General features: G+C 42.3%; 1 long non-coding RNA gene and 1 pseudogene across 2 annotated transcripts in view; one reads left to right on the top strand and one right to left on the bottom strand.

Moving 5' to 3' along the window:
• The window catches only part of LOC110210705 (uncharacterized), a 44478-nt gene extending 39059 nt beyond the window's left edge, over positions 1-5419 (top strand). For both annotated transcript variants that reach the window (XR_002325154.2, XR_013487759.1), the window contains one exon: positions 4937-5419. This is a non-coding gene — a long non-coding RNA (uncharacterized LOC110210705). The remainder of the gene's footprint in view (positions 1-4936) is intronic.
• Positions 5420-10580: 5161 nt separating this feature from the next.
• On the bottom strand, positions 10581-22196 carry LOC110210739 (rho GTPase-activating protein 20-like; annotated as a pseudogene).
• Between the last annotated feature and the right edge of the window lie 354 nt (positions 22197-22550).

Below are 22550 nucleotides of genomic sequence, written 5' to 3'. Positions count from 1 at the left end.
ATCAGAACGAGACTGCCGCTTATCGGGGTCTCTTAAAGTGAAAGTAAACCTCAGAACAAGACTGCAGCTTATCGGGGTCTCAGATTTAAAGGGAAAGCAAACCGCACCGGCTAAGTAGCATCCTATAAAAGAGTTAGCTAATATGGGGCAGAGCTACTCGGCAGAACAGAAAGACAGAGGATATTATTTGAAAATGTTTGAATCATTAGTAAGAGACAGGGGATTGCTGATCACTTATGGACAGCTGGATGAATTTTTAGACACAATGGAAGAATGCTGTCCTTGGTTTCCGAGAGAAGGGACAGTAGATATGGAAAAATGGGAAATAGTAGGTAAACACTTACGTGAATATTATCAAGAATGCGGACCTGGTGTTTTTTCAGCGTCCACTTTCTCAACTTGGAGCATACTTAAAATATGTCTCCACAAGTCTGAAGAGGTGCCTCTGTCCACAAAAGCAATTAAGGTAGAAGCCTCTTGTGGCACCACAGGGGAGGAAGAAGTGGCAAAAATGTTAAGGAAAACAGAAGTTAAGAATAAAGTAAATGATGAGGTAGCTAAAGTTTCAAGGCCCCCCTCACAGTCTCCATACCCTACAGCTCCTCCACAGTATTCATCCCGGTTAAATCCTTGTCTAGAGGAGGAGGACATTGTGACCAGAGCTGTAAGAAAGGCTCAAGCAACAGGACAAGAGGTCCCTATAGAGCTACAGATTGCTTTGCCTGTTATAGAAACAGCAAATCCCAATGGAGGGGTTGTTAGAGAACATCATTCTTTTGATCTAAAATTGCTAAAAGAACTGAAACATGGGGCACATGAATATGGAGCTAACAGTCCCTACGTGCTTTCACTAGTGGAGAGCATTTCCCGAACTGCTTTAGCTCCTCAGGATTGGCAGACTTTGACACAGACAGTAATGGAAGGAGGTGATTATTTAATCTGGAAAGCAGAGTTTTGTGAATTATGTCAGGAAAAGGCTAGACAGAATCATCGACAAGGTGTACACATAACTTTTGAACAATTAACTGGCACTGGGCAATATTCAGAATTAAGAGATCAATTAAATTATGACTTACATGCCTATGAGCAAATTATGCAGTGTGAAGGTCCCAGGGAAAACCAATCGCTCCACTTCTTATACACAGCTTGTTCAAGGGTCTCAAGAACCTTTTTCTGACTTTGTTGCTCGGCTGACATTAGCTATTCAAAGAAGTGTCAGCAACTCTGAGGCAGCTTCCATCCTGTTGCAAAGCTTAGCTAAAGATAATGCTAACACTGACTGTAGAAAGTGCTTAGCTGGAACAAGGGATGACATACCAATTGTAGAGATGATAAAAAGGTGCCAGAACGTAGGGACAACGGCCTTCTTAGCAGAATCTTTTGCTGCGGCATTAACAATACCTCAAGGCAGCAAAAATCCCTGTTATAATTGTGGGAAACAGGGTCACATGAAAAAAGATTGCAAAGCCCCCATAAGTCAGCCCCAGGCCAAAACTCTTGATCACCTTCACAGGTCTGTCCTAGGTGTAAAAAGGGCAAACATTGGGCTAATGAGTGTCGCTCCAATACAGATACAGAGGGCAATTCACTTTTGGGAAACGCCTCCTGGGGCTTGCTCTGGCCCCAACAAACAATGGGAGCAGCATTATCCCTGATTCCTCCGTTCCCATGCCAACCCAACCACAATAAAAGAATTGTGTCATGCTACTCCAGGTAGTGCGGGTCTTGATCTCCCTACTGCATGTTCCTATTCTATAACTACATCCATGGGAGTCTGTTCGCTACCTACTGGTATCTTTGGCCCTATCCCTCAAGGGACCATGGGACTCATTCTTGGCCGTAGCTCTTCTTCTCTAAAAGGACTTGTAATATTACCAGGAGTTGTGGATTCTGATTACACCGGAGAAATTCATGTTCTTCTATATTCTCTGTACCCTAAACCTCTTTTGCTAACCAAGGGGGAAAGGATTGCACAGTTAATAATTATTCCCTACATGAACACAAGTAGTAGTAAAAACAAAGTCAGGGGAGCGCAAGGGTTTGGTAGTACAGGTAGAGAAGCCTTTTGGGCACAAACAATTACTGATAGTCGCCCCACATTAAGACTAATTATTGAAGGAAAAATTTTTGAAGGATTAATAGATACTGGAGCTGATAAGTCCATTATTGCTGGAATACAGTGGCCTCAGACATGGCCTTTAAACCAAACAGAGATGCCTCTTCAAGGGGTAGGGACTGTAACGATTCCACAACAGAGTGCTCAATGGCTCTCATGGCAAGTAGAAGGGATGGTAGGAAAATTTCGGCCTTATGTCCTTAAAAATCTGCCAATAAATCTTTGGGGGCGAGATATACTTCAGGAGATGGGGGTATCCATGCAATCTATGCGGCAGGGTTTTCACTAGGGGTCACTGCTGAGAAAGACAAGAGACAAAGGACCCCTCGAATAATTTGGAAGGAGAGACCTCCCATATGGGTGGAACAGTGGCCCCTATCTCAAGAAAAGCTAACTGCCCTGACTGAAATAGTAAAAGAACAGTTAGAGGCTGGCCATATTGAGCCATCTAATAGTCCGTGGAACTCACCTATTTTTGCTATAAAAAAGAAATCAGGAAAATGGAGAATGTTGACTGATCTTAGACGCATAAATGATAGAATGCAAGATATGGTCAGCCTTCAACCAGGCTTGCCCTCTCCCAATATGATACCGAAAGGATGGCCCTTATGGATAATAGATCTGAAGGATTGCTTCTATACTATCCTGCTACAACCAGAGGACAGGCCATACTTTGCATTTTCATTACCTTCAATAAACTTAAGAGCCCCACATAGGAGATATCAATGGAAGGTTCTCCCCGAAGGGATGAAAAATAGTCCCACCATTTGTCAGCAATTTGTAGCAGCAGTCATCCAACCAGTTAGAGACTGCTTTCCACAGGCCTATATTATACATTATATGGATGATATTTTATGCTCTCACCCAGATGCTGGAGTATTAGAAACATTTTGAGGACTATGACTAAGGCATTAGAAGATCAAGGATTAGTGTAGCACCAGATAAAATACAACTTTCTCCACCCTTTTCATATTTAGGACAAACAGTAGAGCAGACAGAAATTAAACCACAAAAGGTCATAATAAGAAGGGATCAATTAAAATCCCTGAATGATTTTCAAAAATTACTGGGAGATATTAATTGGCTTCGACCTCATTTGGGAATAGGAACTCATGAGCTAGGGGAACTTTTTAAGATACTCCGAGGAGATCCTAATCTTAATTCCCCAAGACAATTAACTCCAGAAGCAAATATACAACTTCAAAGGTGGAATCTGCAATTGAACAATGTAGAACCCAAAGAATAGAAAAGGGTCTTCTTATTGAAATAACCATCCTGCCAACTCCAGAGATTCCTTTTGGAGCCATACATCAGCAAGCAGGGATCTTAGAGTGGGTATTCCTGCCATTCCAAACCAAAAGGTCTGTAACCCCTTATGCACAGCTTGTAGCGCAACTTCTATCAAAGGCGCTAAAAAGAGCACTCGCCATCAGTGGACACCTTCCTCAGGTGATCCACCAACCATATACTCAGGAGCAGATTGACATGTTGGTAAGTAATGACCCTTCCTGGCAGGTGGTGTTATCAATATATCAAGGGTATATGGATAACGTTTTTACACAAAAAATCTTTCAATTCATGACACCTTATAAGTGGATATTCCCTCGGATTGTACAAAATCAGCCATTGCCCAAGGCATTAACTGTCTTTACTGATGCCACTAAGAATGGCACGCGCTTATTACTGCCCTCCTGACATTAAAAGGATTATTAATACTCCATTCCAGTCTACTCAACAAAATGAGATTTTTGCAATTATTGAAGTTATAAAGCAATACAATTGTCCTCTCAATATTGTCTCTGATAGCAAGTATGCTGTTTATGTAATTAACTCCATAGAAACTGCACAGTTAAAATACTCCACTAACCTCTCTATTTTTCAGCTTTTTCACGAATTACAAAATGCAATAAGAGAACGTACCCATCCTCTTTTTTGCATGCATGTTCCTGCTCATACTTCTCTCCCAGGTCCTATAATAGAAGGCAACTCTGTAGCAGATACAATAATTACCTTTTCCTTTTCCCTACTCGAAGCTCAACAATCCCATGAACATTTCCATCAATCTGCTAATATGTTAAAGAGACAATTCCATATCACACGAGAACAAGCGTGGAATATTGTGAAATCATGTACAAAATGTGTCCCCTATCTTCCCTCTCCACGTATCACCTCCACTAATCCGAGAGGCCTTCGTCCATTAGACATATGGCAGATGGATGTCACTCATTATCCATCTTTTGGGCGTCTTCACTATATACATGTAACTGTAGATACCTTCTCTGGGTTTACTATGGCTACCCCCCATACAGGGGAGGCTGCTACCCATGTAATTGATCATTTATTGTTTTGCTTTAGTATTCTTGGTATTCCAAGATACCTCAAGACTGACAATGCTCCCGCCTATACTAGCAGGAATTTTGCACAATTTTGTCTCACCTATAATATCACTCATTCTACTGGCATCCCGTACAATCCTACTGGACAAGCCATTGTTGAAAGGCACAACAAGGATATTAAAATCCTCCTTGATAAACAGAAAAAAGAGGGAATAGAAAATAGGGTAAGAAGGAGATTGGATCAGATCATATATACCATAAATTTAAAAAGGAGATTGGACCAGGTAATACATACCATAAAAATTTTTAACACTAGATGATCAGGGACGTACTACTGCACAAAAACATTTTGCAGGGCAAAAGAACAGGTTGTTAGATGAGCAACCAGATGTCACAGTAATGTGGAAGGATCCAAAGACGGGTAATTGGGATGGTCCAGTAAAATTACTAACCTGGGGTCGAGGTTATGCTTGTGTTTTTCCAGAACATGCAGGAGAACCAGTCTGGGTTCCCGAGAGGAACATCCGTACCTGTCAGCATACTGACTAGAGGGATAGAGACCCTGAGCATCAAAGGAAAAACTGGTCGGAGAGACAAGCAGAGGAGGAAGGCGAGACTGAGAAGATGAAGAGCCAGTAATAAGATGTTGACTGTCCTTTTTTGCAATGATGACTGTCGCAGGTGGCTCCATGATGGAGTCATGATTACATTGGACTTATATGCCTTACCCCACCTTGGGTTATACCTGTAACTTGACCACTATACTTTTGTTTGTGTAACTCCCCATTTGCTTTCTAATACTACCACTGTAACTTCTGATCAAATATTGAGTAAGTTTCAGGGTGCTTGGCATTCCAAAAATATAACATGGATGGTATTGATCCTCAAGATATTGTTTATAAGCTATTGTACTATATCAAGCAACTTAACACTTTCCAGAATATTTCAAGTTTGCTGTTGCATTTCATACCCTGATAGTATTCTTGTTACTCTTGAGTTTTCCCCTGATGTGCATCCCACGTTCTCAAACTAGAACAGAAGAAAGGGGGAGATGTAGAGGGCCGGCTTTGGGGAGTTGGAGGGCTTAGGCCAGCCCGGGTCTTACCTGCAGTTTGTACTAAGCCTGACAGCTGTGAAACTCAGGATGTTGGCTCACCACCCCCCTGTTCTGTCTCTTGAAAACAGGATGCAGGAAGGGAGGAAATGGATGGGGTACAGGACAGGACGCAGGAAAGAATGTAACAGACAAGGTACAAGGAAGTTAGGAAATCACCTAATTAGATTTGTACTTTTCATGAATAACAATGTTACTATTGCTTGATCCAGTACTATATAAGCCTGAGCCCTCAGATCAATCAACAGAGTTTGTTCTTCACTGCTCTCACCTGGCCCGTGATTCTTTCTCTCTTCACACTCTGCTGGCATCATACCACAGCCGGGGACGCAGGCGCTCCCGGCACCCTGCCTTCCTCTCTGACCACCAACAGAAACAGACTTTTCCCACTGACCTTCTAAGTTGTCTTTAGCATTCGTGGATTGAGGAGTCTGGAAACCTCCACAGCTGCCCGTGATTCAGTCCTCTGAAGCCTGCTCCAGGTTTGCTGCAGCTTGCGCGCCCACGCTGCACTGTGCTCCCAGCCCAACGCGATACACCTTTCTGATCAATCATCCAGGTTGTCTTGGGCTAGAAATTTGTTTCACTCTGTCTTTTTGTGGGTTCTGCTGCTTCAGAATTTGTTTAGAGCCATTTTTTATGAGTATTTGGAGGGGTTTGGGGGAGAGCTCAAGCAAGTCACTGCTTTCACTCTGCCATCTTGGCTCCACCCCCTAGGCAATTTTTTAAGGTGTTATTTCTTCAGTATTTTTTGGGGTCTCCTTTAACAAGCTGTTGACTTGTTTTTCATGATTTTCTTGCATCACTCTCATTTCTCTTTCCAGTTTTTCCTCTGCTTCCCTTACTTGCTTCTCAAAATACCTTTTGAGCTCTTCCATGGCCTGGGACCAATTCATATTTTTCTTGGAGGCTTTGGATATAGGAGCTTTGACTTTGTTGTCTTCTTCTGGTTGTATATTTTGATCTTCTTTGTCACCAAAGAAAAAGTCTATGGTCTGACTTTTTTTACAGTTTGCTCATGATCCCAGCCAATTACTTGAGTTATAAACTCTTTGTTAAGGTAGGGCTCTGTTTCCATTGTGGAGAATGTACTGTCCCAAGCTTCAGGGATTTTGTGCAGCTTTTTTCAGAGATACTTCTAGGGGCTTGTAAATTTTCAGCTCTTCCAAGGTGGTGTGATTGAAAGAGAGGTGTTCACTCCTTTCCTGGCTTGTGATCTGGTCTGTGAGTGACCACAAGCACTCTCTTCTGCCTTGGAACTGTGAGGAGGATTCTTTCTGCCCCTTCACTACAAACTCCACCATGCTAGCATTCCTCCTCACCCCAGGCACCTAGAACTGTGACCCAGATCCAAGCATGGGCAAAGCAAGAACATCCTGCCTCAGCACCAGCCAAGAGATCTCTGCAATCTCACTCTGATCAGCCACTTGATTCTCCCTCTGTCTGTGGGCCGAGCTCAGGAAGCAGCCATAGCTGTGGGGCTACACTGGGACTGAACTTCTCTCTCACTGCAGTCACAGACTTTTCCTACTGACCTTCTAAGTTGTCTTTGGCGTTTGTGGGTTGAGAAGTCTGAAAACCACCACAGCTGCCTGTGATTCAGTCCTCTGAGGCCTGCTCCAGCTTAGCTGAGGCCTGTTGTGCCTGCGCGCCCACGCTGAACTGCGTTCCTCTCCCAGCCTGGCACAGTAGAACTTTCCAATCAACCATCCAGGTTGTCTTGGGCTGGAAATTTGTTTCACTCTGTCTTTTTTGTGGGTTCTGCTGCTTTAGAAGTTGTTCAGAGCCATTTTTTACAGGTATTTGGGGTGAGCTCAAGCAAGTCACTGCTTTTACTCTGCCGTCTTGTCTGCACCCTGTCCTTCATTTTCTAAGAAGACTGATGTCATCATGGCATGATGTTTTGACTTGCTCAGGAATTGGATTTAAGTGCAGCAGAATTACACAAGTCATCAGTCTCACTCTCTCTTCCCAAGTTATTGAAGTCCAGTGGCAAGACAAAAATCAGGACAGCTGGCAATGGGCCAGGATGCAGTGGGTTTCCTTGGTGTCTTTAATGTGTGATTTTTGATGTCTGACCAAGCTTTAAGCACTCCACAATGCCTACTTCAGTCACATTCATGGCCATTGGAACAGATTGTTCTCATCGCCCATTCAGCTGGGGAAAGTCTTCACATGCTTGGGGTAGACATCTCCCTAACTCACCAACAGGTTTGAGGCCTTTTGGTTACCCTCATCCTGCTTTAGTTCAATCTGCCAAGACACTTTTACTGGGCTGTGGTATGCTACAGCTTCTCAGTGCCACAGGTGGTGTTATTGGTCCTTTCTTCTCACAGGACCAGTGGCATCAGGAGGGTGATGTCTTGACTTGCAAGTGAATTGGATTGAAGTGAGGTAGAGCTGTGTAAAATCATCAGCCCCACTTTCTCTTCCAGAGTCATTGGAGTCCAGTGGCAAAACATAAGTCAGGACTACTGGTGATGGCCCAGCATGCAGTGGGAGACTGTGGACTTTTCAGAGTGACAAGTGATAGTTGGATAAAAGGTAGACACCAAAGGCAGATAAGCAGCCCTACAAAGGGCTCAGCAAGGCCTCACAGCAGAGGGGCTAGTCCTCCTTGAACACCCTAAACACCCGACGTGCTTAGGACCCAATGAAAGATTTTTATTTCCATTCCTTGCTTACCTTAGGATTTGTCCTTGAGCTCATTCCACAAAGCACACAATTCTAATTCACGCAGAGGGTTGACTGCCTGCCATCTTCCTTCTAATAGGAACATTATACTTTATTCTAAGGAAAATTACCTCAGCAGTCTAAGAGGAAAGAAATATATCTTCCAAGTTCTGATGCTACCAACCAAATAGCACTTTTGAAACCATCTACTTTCACTCACACATTTGGCAGATGAAAAACCAATAGCAAGAGAGGTTATGTGATTTGACTAAAGTCACATGTGTAGGTATTAAGTGGCAGAGATAGCTTTGAACTCCATTCTCTGATTCTGATTCCAACTCAGCCTCAAAATGTGACAACTTCTCCAATCCCATCAAGAATAGATCACAGTATCTGACCATAATTTTTTCAGAGAAAGACAAAGTTCACCTCAGACCTCACAGTGACCCAAAGAAAATGCTTTAGGATAATCACGACTGACTGCCCAGTGTGGGAGTCACTGTCCTGCAAGGTAATCCACAAAGATTTACAGTGAATGTATCCTCATGCTTCAGCTTATGTTGGCTTTGTTCTATACCTCAACAATCTGCTTTTGTCAGAGTAGTCCCTTCACTGACAGATTGTAATCCTTTTCTGCTTTAGTAGATAATCTTCATGAATTGCTGTGGCCCCCTAAATATCTCCTGGAAATCAACTACAGGTAATGAAAGAGCATCATTGCATTTAGCTAGGTTGGTCCTCTGGTGACATACAGTGAGTACATTGCTAGGCTCTTATTCAAAACTTTTCCAGCTTAGTAGAACCTACTAGAGTTTTCATTCAGTGGGCACAGTCTTTAAGTAAGTACCCAGGGTCATTTCTATACCAGAACAAAGTACCAAGTAGGCCCTTAGTGGAAGAATTTATGTAGTATTAAATTATGTAGTATTTTATTGCTGGTTTGTTAAAGCATTCTCATGTATGTCTTTACACTGCAGTATCATTAGAACTTTCAAAGGATTTATTTTGTTTTTGTTCAGTAGTTTCAGTTGTGTCTTTCTCTTTGTGACCCTGTTTGGTGGCTGTTTTTTTTTTTTTGTGAAGATACTGCAGTGTTTTGCCATTTCCTTCTCCAGCTCATTTTACAGTGAGGAAACTGAGGCAAATAGGGCTAAGTGACTTGCCTAGGGAATAAACTTTTATATATCACTAAGTATTTTATAAATATTATCTCATTTAAAGCTCACTATAATCTTGTGACAGTTGAGGAAGTCAAGGCAGGCAAATATATATGACTTGCCCAGTTACATAGCCCAGAAGTGTCTGAGGGCCAGACTTGAACTCCAGGCCCAAGGCCATATCGACCTTTTCACCTAGCTGCCTTGTGACATTGGCTGTGTAGGGCAGTTGTGTATCATGGTGAAAAAAATCCTAAACTGAAATGTAAGATCCACATCAAATCAGGGCTTTGACACTAGATGTTCAGCAGTGAGGAAGAAGGTCTCTGTGAAGCTCAGTTTCCTCTTCTGAAAAATGGAGATATTTATACTACTTACCTCAGGCCTGTTTATGAGATTCAAATGAGATAAAACTGTGTAAAATGCTATATGTGAACCATTGGTATGGGTTGGAATTTGAAATATGACATGATACATTCCATTGGTACTTATGCACTAACTGCCTCCAAACTTTAGAGTTCTATATTAATGCTAGTACATATTCTGTGACTGAGGGTGTGGGTTCAAAACCTGACTCTCCCATTTATTATCTTTGTGACATGGGTAAGTCTCAACCTCTCTGGGTCTCTGACTCATCTATAAAAAGAGAAGACTGGACTAGGTGCAGAACTCCTTCTAGCTCAAGATACTGTGACCCCATTTTCAAAGATGATGACCAGAGACCTCAGCTGTTACTGTCCTCATAGTGCCTGGATGGCCACTGCTCCCCTGGATTTTCTTCAGTTCCAACTGTTCCTGCACCCACAACCCAAATACCTCATGGAATAGGGATGATTTGTGGCTCCTGGTTCTCACCTAGCTTAATTCGCTGCTCCATGACCTTAGTCTTGGGCTACTGGTCACAAGATGTTGACATAAGATTTCCCTCAACAGTGTAGCTCTTCCTTCTGGTTGACATGAATATCTCAGAATTTATATAAATAGGGACTCATCTCACTACTGATTATAAAAGAGAAGAATTACCCAAATATCCCAGTGACCCAATTTTAGAATACAGAGGAAAAACACATTCCCTCTCCCTCCTCCACAAATGACTGTAACGCCTCTCAAAAAATCTTTTTATTATGCTAAAAGTAAACTCTGGTTGTCCTTAGGCAACCTACACTATGCATCTGATTAAGGAATCTGAACCAGTCATTCCAGTGGGTGTCACAGTCTACTTTGGTTAAATGTTTTTGGTTCTATGTCCCAGCCCATCACTACAAGCCACTGCAGTCTCTGGACACCTAGCATTGGGGTCTGGTTCAGTATGCTCCCTAGTGTCAAAGAGCAGCTGAATGGGGGTTGAGCAGCAGGAGAACACTGGTTGTCATCCACCACTTCCTTGGTTGGCTTCATATGGAGTTTGTCTTTTATCCACTGAGCTGATTAGTGAGCTACCGTGGTCCTCAGAATCCTGGCAGACATAGGTGTTACACAGGTCATCTGTTTCTACAGCACTGACTAGGTTGGAGGTTCTCAGGGGTGCATCCCACCTGACTCTCTTGGAGCAGACTGGCTTCTGAGACTTCAGAAGAACATATTGGCTGTTCCAAGGCTCCTTTTATGGAATTTGCTTTCTTTCTGTCTTGTGTAGGGGCCTTTGTCTTCTTTTTGAGGGACCAGTTTTTCAACATGTTCCATTTCCTTAACCACATAATAGGCTGAAAAGTTAAGGACTGCATTTGAGAAGACTATCTACACTGTCTTTCTTTAATACAAAGTTGGTGGCTGCTGGCTGATCCTACAAAAGGGTTGAATATCCCAGAAAAAGGGTTGCAGAAGACAGGAGAGAGTTCTCCCTGTTTCCTTAGGGTTGAAAAAGTGCAATCAACTGGTGAAGAGGTTTCTGTGGGAATAGAGACTGAGTGCTCAGAAGTCTGGGGAAAAGCACTGTCATGAGAGCTCACTGAAGAACCTGATGGCAACATGCCTGGTGAGGACAAACTAATATCGCTAGTTCTCAAGCAAACATTTAACTGTGGTGGAGTAACCTGCAACATCTTTTCTACATTTTGTTTTGAGGCATTACTCTTACCCACTTCAATCCCCATAATCAGACTCTGATTAATCAGTTTTTGACCTTCTACTTGCAAAGAGTGGTCGCGCTTGAGATAATCCTCATCTCCAAAAGAGAAGCCCAACATCACAGCTTGTCTTGTTTATGTTCATTGGAGAAACTGCCCTGTGATAGGTGAGCTGGCAGCCTCGTCTGTTTGGCTCTGAGCAGCGCCTGTGCCTTTGCAGTCTTCTGAGTCCAAGGGTTGTGTTTGATGGGGAGTATCCAGAGTGATGAGGGCCAAGGGTCTGGCTTTTAGAGTGATCCTGCAGTGAAATGTTACTGGGATGCCACAGAAATGGTCACAGGTTTGGATTTGAAGGGAAGTCTTCACTGGAGTACCTCCATGACTGAAAAAAGGCTTTTTTCTTCACGTTTTGGTTTGTGGTATTTTTCTTCTCCACTTCAGTCTGAGTGACTAAACTAAGCCCTCCTTGTGAGGGCTGGAGCTGTTTGTGACTATCTTCATCTTGGTGGGAGAGAATAGCATCACAGGTGGACTTGCGGAGCTTCTTCTGATAGAACTCCCTAGATAGGTAAGCTTGGAATCTAGGTAGTCTATGCTGCGGCTCAGAATAACTCTTGTGTCTCCTCCACTTTTTCAGAGCATCTACTGCAGGTGTGGACAAGTAACCAAGTGTGTTCATGCCAACTGGCATGTTCTTAGAGCAGTCTTGTGCTGAAACCTTACTACAGGATGCCACTGGAATGCTCAATGGCTTGGATTTAGAACAGTGCTTCAGTTGAATTTCTTCATTTTTAGGCTGGTCCAAGTCAAAATTGTGAAGAGTTAAAAATGCTTTCTGATTCAGGTTAGTCCAATTCACAGTCACTCAGTTTTAAGACTCCATGTTATAGCTGACCTGACCCAGCTTCTTTACTGCAAGAAGCATCTACTTCATCATTCAGCTCATTTTCGAAGCTATCGTAGGAAGAGTCATTCATTTGGAAGCCAGACATACCTGTCAAGGAATTAAAATTGGGTTAACTTATAGCTCACATAGGAAGTATTTAATAAGTGCCCATCACAAAATCATACTAACAATACTGCTTTCCTTTTATGAATTTTGAAGAAAAATAACGGAAAAAACTTCTTATTGTTTCCTGATGCACTTTTCAAACTTTTTCTCAGAACAAAAGGGGTAACTTACAATCTTTCACATTTTAATTGAAGAATAGGTACATTAGTTATTTTGGCACACATACTTCTGCTAGCGTTCTGCCTATCTAAGCTCTTGATTAAATGGGGTTTCCTTTAACAAAGTTTTCTCAGTATAAAAAACATGAATCATAAAGGAAAGAAAAAATAAAAAGCAGAAGGTGGCTCATGCCAGAAGTGCCCAGGCACTGCCTATGTCATCTCAGCCTTTTGAAGGAGATGTTAACAGGTAAGTATGGCCAGTCAAGCTTTATGGGGAGATGGTAACTGGGGGGTGTAGGGAAAACCATCCTGTAGTTTTACCTCAAGAAGGACCTCAGGGAGAATCTCGTTAAAACATTTCATTTTACAGATGAAATTAAGGTGCAGAGAGAATGAATGAATCATCTTAGGTCGCAGAGCAAATGAACATCATATCCAAGATTAATGAGAAGCTAGGTCTAAGCTCAGTGCTTTTCTTGACATATCATGCTGCATACCTACTTCTGCCTTGCCAAAAGGCCCTGCCATTGGGGGAGGGCTATGTCTTCTACTTCTCATGTATACTCCTGAACACCACCTTAGTAGGAACATAACTGGTGAATGAATTAAGGGTCTTCTGAAAATGTTGGTAGTCTGGGCTTCCCTCAGTCCCATCCTAGGTTCCCCTGCCCTTTGCCCCTGCTTGCAGTCCCCCTTGATGGAAGAGCAGCTGGCTTGATATAAGGTTATTTTTGGGAAAAAAAAATCCAATGATTCATGATACCTGAGGCATTGTCTCTGTCACCTGGTTAAAATCTCTCTCAGCAGTGAAGTATTTCTTCCCCAGATATTCTTCCACAATTTTTGATAATAAATTGGACCAGGACAGAGACCTATAGTAGAAAAAGCAAAAAGGAGATGGCATCTTTCATAGTCTATGCACCTCTTTTGACATATGCCTTCCCAATCTCAAAAAATACAAAAGAGGAGAAAATTCACAAGTTTCTTCAGCAGTAGTTTGAGTATGGAGTAGAGACAACAGGATTCAAGACTACTTTTTTATTTTTAATGCTTAGACTTGAAACTATGAAATGACTTTCCATAAGATCTAATCTTGATGGCTTAGTGTCTGCACCTATAAAATTAAGATGACATTAATGGACCTTTAGGAAAACAGAAATACTGAGCAGATAAAAATCATTTTAATTTACCTCAGTGCAAGGGAGAATGGATTATCACAAACCTGGGAAGGAATAAAGTCTGTAGTTTGATTGAAGGGAGTGGAGACAGTTGAAGGCAATCTTTCTTACCTGCCTGGCCACAGAGGGTGTGTGTGGGGGTGGGGTTATATGTGTATATTATGTGTATATATTTGTGTATCTCTATATTTGGCTCCCATTATGAGCTCTCTCTTTATGTATGTAGATATGTGTGTATATCTATCTATCTGTCTATCCATCCATCTGGCTCTGACCCCAGTGTGGGTTCTTTGTCTCCTTCTGTATGTGTATATGATGCATCCATAGTATACCCTTGGACTATGTCTCAGCTTACACATTGATAGGATAGCTAGAAGAACGTCTAGAAATGGCAACTGAGTTTGTTGACAATATCATTTGAATGCTCAGCTGAAGGGCTACATCCTGTATGAGACCTTTCCTGATTCCCCAGCTGCTAATTGTTCTGCCCCCTCCTCCAAATGACTACACATCTGTATTTTGCATACACTTATATATACATGTCTTCCCTTACGAATGTAAATCCCTTGAGGGCAAGAACTGCTTTGTTTTTAGCCTGGCATCTGCAGCACCAAGCACAGTGATGAATGTCGAAAGGCAACATAGGAGTCTTTTCTGTCCATGGTTCATGTGCTATTCTACAGCCCTGAGCTTGAAGGGGAGAAATGACTCCACTGCTATTACTATTCGACCTTCTTCATAACCTTCCTGTTGAATGCTGTCATGAAAAAAACTCCAGATTCACTTGTATCTGGATAAATTACAACTTTTTAAGTGACTATATATATTATATATATATATATATATATATATATATATCCCAAATCTTTAAAAATTGGTGCTCAAATTTAAAACACTGAGTGTCCTTAGATGCTTAGAGAAGAATTAAAAGCTCAAGGTACCTTTTCAATGAATTTGTTCTCCAGCTCAGGACTGGCAGAAGATGATTGCCAAAGAATGTTGGGAGCAATGCACACTGCCAGATTGCAAGGCATCATCTGATTCCACTCAGATTGCTCTTCAATGCTGTGCAGCATTCCAGATACATACCTCAGGGGAATGACATTGGCTTTAGGAAGCTGCTCCATTAGCCTAAAATTTGGAGGAGGAAAAAAAGGTGTTCTTAACCATTTGGTTTATGAACTTGTTTACAAAAAAAAAAAAAAAAAACAAAAAGAGAACAGTGTATTTGTCATGTGTTCAAAATCATAAACTGCAATCCTTTCCCATTCCCAGAGTCTCCTTTCTGTATGTGCATTTTTGAGGAGCGATGCAAATACCTCAGAACTCTATTTATCTTCTCTTCATCATTCCCTTGATCTATGATGCAGACCCATTCATCAAAGAGATCAGATGAAAAAATACTTTCTGGAATGTTTTCAAGAAAATCCTTTGCCTTTTACCAAAGGTGAAAACAAAATATTTTTAGGCATCATATTTACGTAAACATAAAAAAATTCAGAGAAAGTACTTTGCAGAGAGCTCAGTGCACGTACACCTGTTTGCCTTTCTCCTGCAACCACCCTAAATTCAAGAGGAAGCATTTAGATTTTGGGTCTTTGCCATGACTGATGTGAGCAAATAGTAGGATGGTTTATTCACCATAAAATGGGCTTGCTGGTTTCCTGACCTATATGTTCACATGGATGCTGAGACATTAGAAGACCCTTAGGATGTGATGGTGGGTTGGAGCATAAGAATGACACCACCATTCCCGAAGGGGCCTCTCAGTGTCTCCGGGAATGAGCCCACCGTCAAACATCTGTTTTGGGCTGTTTTTTTCCCCTTCCTTACCAGCCCACTGTTTCCTGGGTTGAGGCCAATGAGCTCAGTTGGCTAGGTCATGGATCAAAGAGGATACTATGTGAAAAGTGCTTTGTCAGCCTTCAAATACTCTATATATGTCAGTTCTTTTCCTCATATAGTCTTGATGAACCTGGCAGCCTGAGACCTACACAGATCCATACTGGCAATGGAGAATCTGTGTTCTGCCCGTCCCTCTGAAGTTACTTTAAATTTATTTTGCATGTAGTTCTTATTTACTTCTCTGTGTAAATGTAACTTCTCTCCCCTCCCACCGCTAAGCAAAGCTTATGTTCCTTGAGGACAGACATTGTTACTTTTGACTTTATATAGGTTCAGGGGCTAGCATTGGGCCTTGCATGCAGTAGATACTTAATAAATGTTTGTTAAGAAGGACTGAATTAACAAATTACTCTATGGCCAAAATCATACCCAAGGATAGCTAACCACTCTGAAAATGTGTACTCCTGATTATAGGGTGAGGCCAAGGTAAAGAAGAGTCTCTCTGGGTAGGTGGATGAGGATTATACATTGCAGATAAGTTAGCCATAAGGGAATGGCAACCTGAAGTACCTTACTGTGAATTTCACGTGCTCTAAGGAGTGGAAGCAGCATGGGGCAGTGGAAAGCATTTAGAGTCTGAGGACCTGGGTTCAAATACTCCCTCTGCTACTTCCTAACTGTGACCTTGGGCAGGTCACAATCTTCCTGGTCCTTATCCTCAGCTATAAAATGATGGAGCCAGACTACATGTCTAAGGTTTCTTCCAGCTCTAAATGTATGAGCATTTTATCTTTGTATGCATAGGTTAACCCATTGTTAGGTACTGTAGTGACAAGGATAAGACAACACTTCTGCTAGCTATATTACAGTCAGGTCTTAAGTAGCTGTAAGCAAATCGGACTCATTGGTGGAAGTAGGGAGAGGGCATAAATTATGACATGAACCCACAACAGTAACAGACTGGTCTGTAGTCTAACAAGGTGATTATTTTTGGAAATGAGGACACAGGAAGTCAATGATGAACCCAAACATTCAATGTATGGGTAAAACACAAAAACTCCTCACAAAACTTGATTTCACTCCTGTGGCCCACCTAATCTTTGATGAGAGCCATTCATGGGTAACAGGGAGTTCAATTTTTCTTGCTCTGTTCCACCTTCTGGAAGAACCCAAGACTGGTTCTATCACTGTAGAAGTGATACTCTTCCTCTGTTAAATCTACCAGATTTTTATAATCACCAATGAACTGCTTTAAAAGTTGGCTTTAGAAAAGAGGCAAAAAAAAAATCTTTGAAGAAAGGGAATGACTCCCCATTTCAGTTATAGTGGAAAACATACTATGATCTTTCTTGAAAAAAGCACCATTAAACCTAAAACTCAGACTTGAAAGACTTGTAACATCTCAATGAACTCTGCCACAGCTGGAATAACAAGTTATGAAAGTCAGCTGCCTTCACAGGCAGGTCCTGAATTATAATCTCTGAGCTACAGGACTCAGCTGAGTGCTTCCTGCTCTCCCAAAACAAAGCCCAGGTAATCACCAAAACTTTAAGGTTTGCATGAGAGCCCATGGTAGGAGGGAGGAGGGGGGTGGATGTGAACTTTGGCTAAAAGATTTAGTGAATCAAAGCCATTGGGTCCCAGACAACTGGGAACCAATAGTTTGATGCCTTAAGCTTCTTTTTAACTAAAGGCAATGCAACTGATATCTGATGAGAATATGTATGGACCGCTTCAGGATAGCTAGAAGATGTCTGCTTCCTTTCACAATAGTAGGATTTTTAGGGGGCATCTAGGTGGCGCAGTGGCTAGAGCACCGGCCCTGAAGTCAGGAGGACCTGAGTTCAAATCCGGCCTCAGACCAAATACTTGACACTTATTAGCTGTGTGACCCTGGGCCAGTCACTTAACCCCAATTGCCTTAAAAACACACAAACACACACACACACACAATAGTAGGATTTTTAAAAATACCACAACCATGATTTCATTGATGTAGGGAGCTCTCACAATGCACAAACTTCCTCTAATAAGCACATTAGCTAATATTCCTGCAACTCATCATCTTAGTACATTATTTGGGCCAGTTTGAGTTTAAGTGACTTTCCCAGGGTCATAAAGCCAATATTTGTCATAGATGGGACCAGAATCCAGGGCTTCCTGATTTTGAAGTTGACTCTTTAGCTATTGTCATGCTGCTCAAAATAATGGTGGTAACAGTTGTAACAGTAATAGGACATACTCCACAAGTATTTATTTAGTGCCTACTATATGTTGGCCCTGTGCTGGGCACTGAGGCTACAAAGCAGAATGTGAATAGTTCCTGCCCACAAGGAGCTTGCATTTTGTCAGTGGATGCCACTTATCTGCATGGTGCTTTGTTGCTTTAAATGGGTGAGCACTAATGCATGGGTAATAACTCCAATGAGTTCAAATGAGGAAAAGAGTTCCAATGTTATTACCCACGTTTTACAGATGAGGAAACTGAGGCTCAAAAACCTTACATGACTTTGCCAAGGTCAAAGAAGTACCACGTGGCATGACCAGTATTCAAATGTAGGCATTCTGATTCTATAAGCAGTGGTTTTTATTTTCTTCTTTTACCAGCCGATTTCCTCATTTCTTAGAATTGAAAGTCTGGGGTATATTTTGTGATCACTACATGTACTTTTAGAGTTGGAAGGAACCTTAGACATGATCTAACCAACCACCTCATTTTATGGATGAGAAAACTGAGTTTTAGTGAGGGTTAAGGGACTTGCACAAGTAGCAAGTGAAAGAGCCAGGATTTGAACCCAACTGCAGTCGAAATATTACAGATTCCCCATCTGCTGCACTGAGTTTCAGGACAGGTGGTAATAATTACAGGACCAAGGTTGGAGTCAAGACTGGGGTCACAATCCTCTTTGAGCCCCAGTTCTACATCTGTAAAATGAGGGGAGAGGTAGTGTTGCATAGTTAGTGGAGAGCTTTGCAGACCTGGATTTGGGTTCTCCATCTAGTGCTCCCTATTTACATCACTCTCTTTATCTGTGTTAGTGGGAAGTTCCCAATACAAATGAAGTCAGAAGCCTGGACCAGAATTTAACCCAACATGCCTAGAGCTAAACTCATAGCCCCGCTCCCAACCTTCCCCTCTTCCTAATGTTCCTTTTACTAGAGAGGACACTATTATATCTCTCTGTCATGTAGGCTTGTAACCTAGGTGTCATCCTTAACTCTTTGCTGTCATCTTTACCCCAGTACTATCCAGTCTGATGCCTGTTCCTGTTATTTTCATAACACAGCCACCACTGGCATTTTAATTAAGCATTTGTTTAATTGACCTTGGGGGGAGGGTGAAAACATGCTTATTTGCCTTTGCTACAACCAGAACAAAAATCTCTTCCCCTAATTATCTTATTATACTACCATTATTTTCCTATTGTCTAGCCAGTCTCTTCATTTTTTTGTTTTGTGAAATATGATGACACTGCACCCAGCCCACTGAAGTCAAGTAATCACTTGACTTCATTTCCGTTCCTGGTTTCCCCCAGTGGAACATTCACTGAGTTTGTCAGGTCCTTGCCTTCACCCATTAGGCAATTCCTTTGATGTGCTATAGGAATGGTGGGCCTGAAACAAAGCACCACTCCTATCCCTATGTCTTCCACAGAAGGAGAGAAAATATAATAGGGAGGTTTAGCTTGAGAAACCCCATTTTTTTCCTCCTGTGGTAGTGATGTCTAAAAATGGGCTGCCTCTGATAAATCTATGAGAAACTCCTAAATAGGATACTGCTCAGAATCAAAAGGACATCTTTTGTCTTTTACAATAAGGTACTGACCCATATACCCCAGGATCCTTATTTATGCAGCACTTAACTCTGATTTTCCTACAGCATAGAAGACCCAAGTTTATATATTAATAAGCCTCTCTCACTTCAGTGGCATGAAGTGTTCTCCTCACTGCTGATATATTAAAGAATATTCTGGGAACAGGTGTGGCAAAGGGCAAAGAGGGCCTCATGAAGAATACTAAGGAAATTAGGGGGAGATGCCTGGAGTAACCTGGAACAGGCATTCTTATAGCTATAGTTGTTTCCCCAGGGCAGTAAATACCCATAAGGGTCAGTTCTCAACCCATGAAATACCATCTAGCCAACATACTATATAGCCTGAACTGATGCTTATCTGCTTTTGTCCTTGTTTACATGGGTAAACTGGATGCTTTGGGAGGTGCCTGAAGTTGCTGTTGAGGAGTTTCAGTTGTGTCCAACTCTGTGACCCCATTTGGGGTTTTCTTGTTGTTGTTTTTCAGGCAATTGGGGTTAAGTGACTTGCCCAGGGTCACACAGCTAGTGAGTGTCAAGTGTTTGGTCTGAGGCCAGATTTGAACTCAGGTCCTCCTGACTTCAAGGCCGGTGCTCTATCCACTGTGCCACCTAGCTGCCCCAGGGTTTTCTTTATAAAGATATTGGAATGGTTTGCCATTTCCTTCTCCAGATTATTTTTACAGATGAAGAAACTGAAGTAAACAGGATTAAGTGACTTGTGCATGGTCACATAGCTAGTAAGGGTCTGAAGCCAAATTTGAATTCAGGAAGTTCAGTCTTCCTGACTCCAGACCCAGCATTCTATCCACTTTACCACCTAACTGCCCTAAAGTACTACCCGATAGACACATTGCTTTACAGAAATGTGAAGAGCTAATGCTTATATAGTATTTTATGGGTACAGAGAGTCTTCTAGAAACATCATTTCCTCAGATCCTCTCAACTCTGAAAGGAGGGGCATTGGAATTGTACATACGTGTATGTGTGTAAAGCTTTATTTTTTTCAATGACCAAAATCCATTTTCTCGCTTTACTATGAGACCCAAAATTCTTATATATGCATCAACCTTTCTTGACCTTCATCAGCTGGATGCAGACTTGTTTTACTAGAAGAATGAAAGGAGGCTCTATGTACTCTCAAATGGTTTTTAAAGAGCAATTCCATCAGCTCTTACAATACTGTTGTTTGTTACCATGTAAAAGGTTATAGAGTGAACTCTAACAAACTAAACCATACTGGGGACAGGAATATTTTATACAAAGTTTCAGTGGCCTCATTTCACATTAATGTATTATCCATTAGTCCTACCCTGAGGTCAGGGTTTCCTGCTATAGTCATTATTCCCAAAGACTGACCTGGTCCAATTCAGCTCTGGTGTGCCCAACTCTAATTTCAATCTCGATTAAACACTTGTATTATACAAATAGTTCACTCACAAGCCCTGTGCTCTGATCAGTTAGAACCAAAAGGCATCAAATAAATTAATCTGCCTTAAATGCTTCTAGGATGTAAAAAATGAACAACCAGGGGAAAAAAAAACCTTAAGATCTTTAAAATAAAATCTGTAGGTTCACTGCCCCATTTGTTGTCCTTCAGACTCTTGAAGGTGGTTAGGACTTGCTCTTGAATCCTCAGGCTCCAGTTCTGTTATATTACCCTCATTTTCAAGTTGTTTTTCCTCTGTGCTCAGAGGACCAAAATGATATCATGATATTGAGGTTAATGCACAGATTTTGTCTGGTTGTGGCTGAACATACCAATACTAATAAATTACTCTATCCAAATGAGGACAACACTAGCACCTACTTCTCACGGTTGTGAGAATATTTGTAATGCATTTTGCAAACCACTCTCCAGCCCAAGGACGCTGTGCCTAGCAGTTATTCATGCATGGGCCTCAGCATGACCCTTCTCTCTCCCTGGTACAGCTACACAGAGCTGGGCTGCTCAGGCCCCAGCTCTCAGATCACATCTCTGGAAGCCTCCCAATTCCTTAGTAAGTTCCTGTCTTGTGAGAAGCTTTCCCTTGTTGCAGAGCATTCTCTATCAAGACAGAGGGAGAGAGGTGCCTTGGCCAGCCCAAGGAGTTTTGTCCTTGGCCAGCCCAAGGACTCTTCCTCTTGCCAGACTCCAAAGATCCATACCTCTGTCATCTCCCTCCTTGTCCGGTATACTCCCTGTACTTTCCCATCCATAGCCCCAAAGACACCTGCACCTTTGGATTAGCTCATCAGTGTTCCTGGCATTTCTTTCCCATGCTCTTTTCCATATAAACCCTAGCTTGACCCCTGATCGGGCTGCTTGATTTGGGTGTGCATGCCCCTGGCAGCCACGCGCTAATAAATCCACATTTTAAATTACATCTGGGTCTCGCGCTGATTTCTCGATACAACATTTTGGAGGCCCCAGCGAGATAGCAGGGTACAGTGTGCTGCAGAGACCCACCTGGAGAGGACATCGGCCTCGGGAGGGGGGAATTTTCTGTTCCGACTTTTAGGGGAGCCAGCCCCTGATGATGTTCCAGGGCCCCAGAACTCAGGACTAGGAGAAGCCTACCTCCCCGACCCTGACTGTACCTCATTTTGGCCCCCGTGGATCCTGGACCTGGTAACCCTCCGGAAGTAAGTGTCTGCAGACCTGTTTCTGTGGGGAACAAGGCCGGACGCAGCAGAAGCGCTTAGCGCCTGATCCCCCGGCACCCCAGACGTCAGGACTATGCCCATATCTGGTTCCTGGTTTCTGATTTAGTTGTTTTGGGCTATTCGTTTATACGTGTAGAGATTGTGTTTTTAAGGATTCTCTTTCGTGGTCATCTGCCTGAAGCCACCTCTGTTTCGTATTGAAAGGCAGGTGTCAGACTGGATTTCAGACAGTTTTCTCCAGGCAGTTCCTCCGACTTCCATTGGGAGGATGTGTTTGGTTCAGGCTTTTATTGTTTGTCTGTTTTCTGTGATAATGGGGGCTAGTACATCACTTCCCTCCCTTTGGGGTTGTTTGCAGCCAGACAGCCAAAGGTTGCAGCAGAACTCTGAAAAGTTGCCTTCTTTCTCCCTCTCTCTCTCCCCAGGTAACAGCAG

The sequence above is a fragment of the Phascolarctos cinereus genome, unplaced genomic scaffold (genome assembly GCF_003287225.1).
Source record: "Phascolarctos cinereus isolate Bilbo 61053 unplaced genomic scaffold, phaCin_HiC Scaffold_726;HRSCAF=1367, whole genome shotgun sequence".
Taxonomy (NCBI): Eukaryota; Metazoa; Chordata; class Mammalia; order Diprotodontia; family Phascolarctidae; genus Phascolarctos; species Phascolarctos cinereus.
Note: the sequence above shows the minus strand (reverse complement) of the source record. Positions and strands in the feature narration are given on the sequence as shown.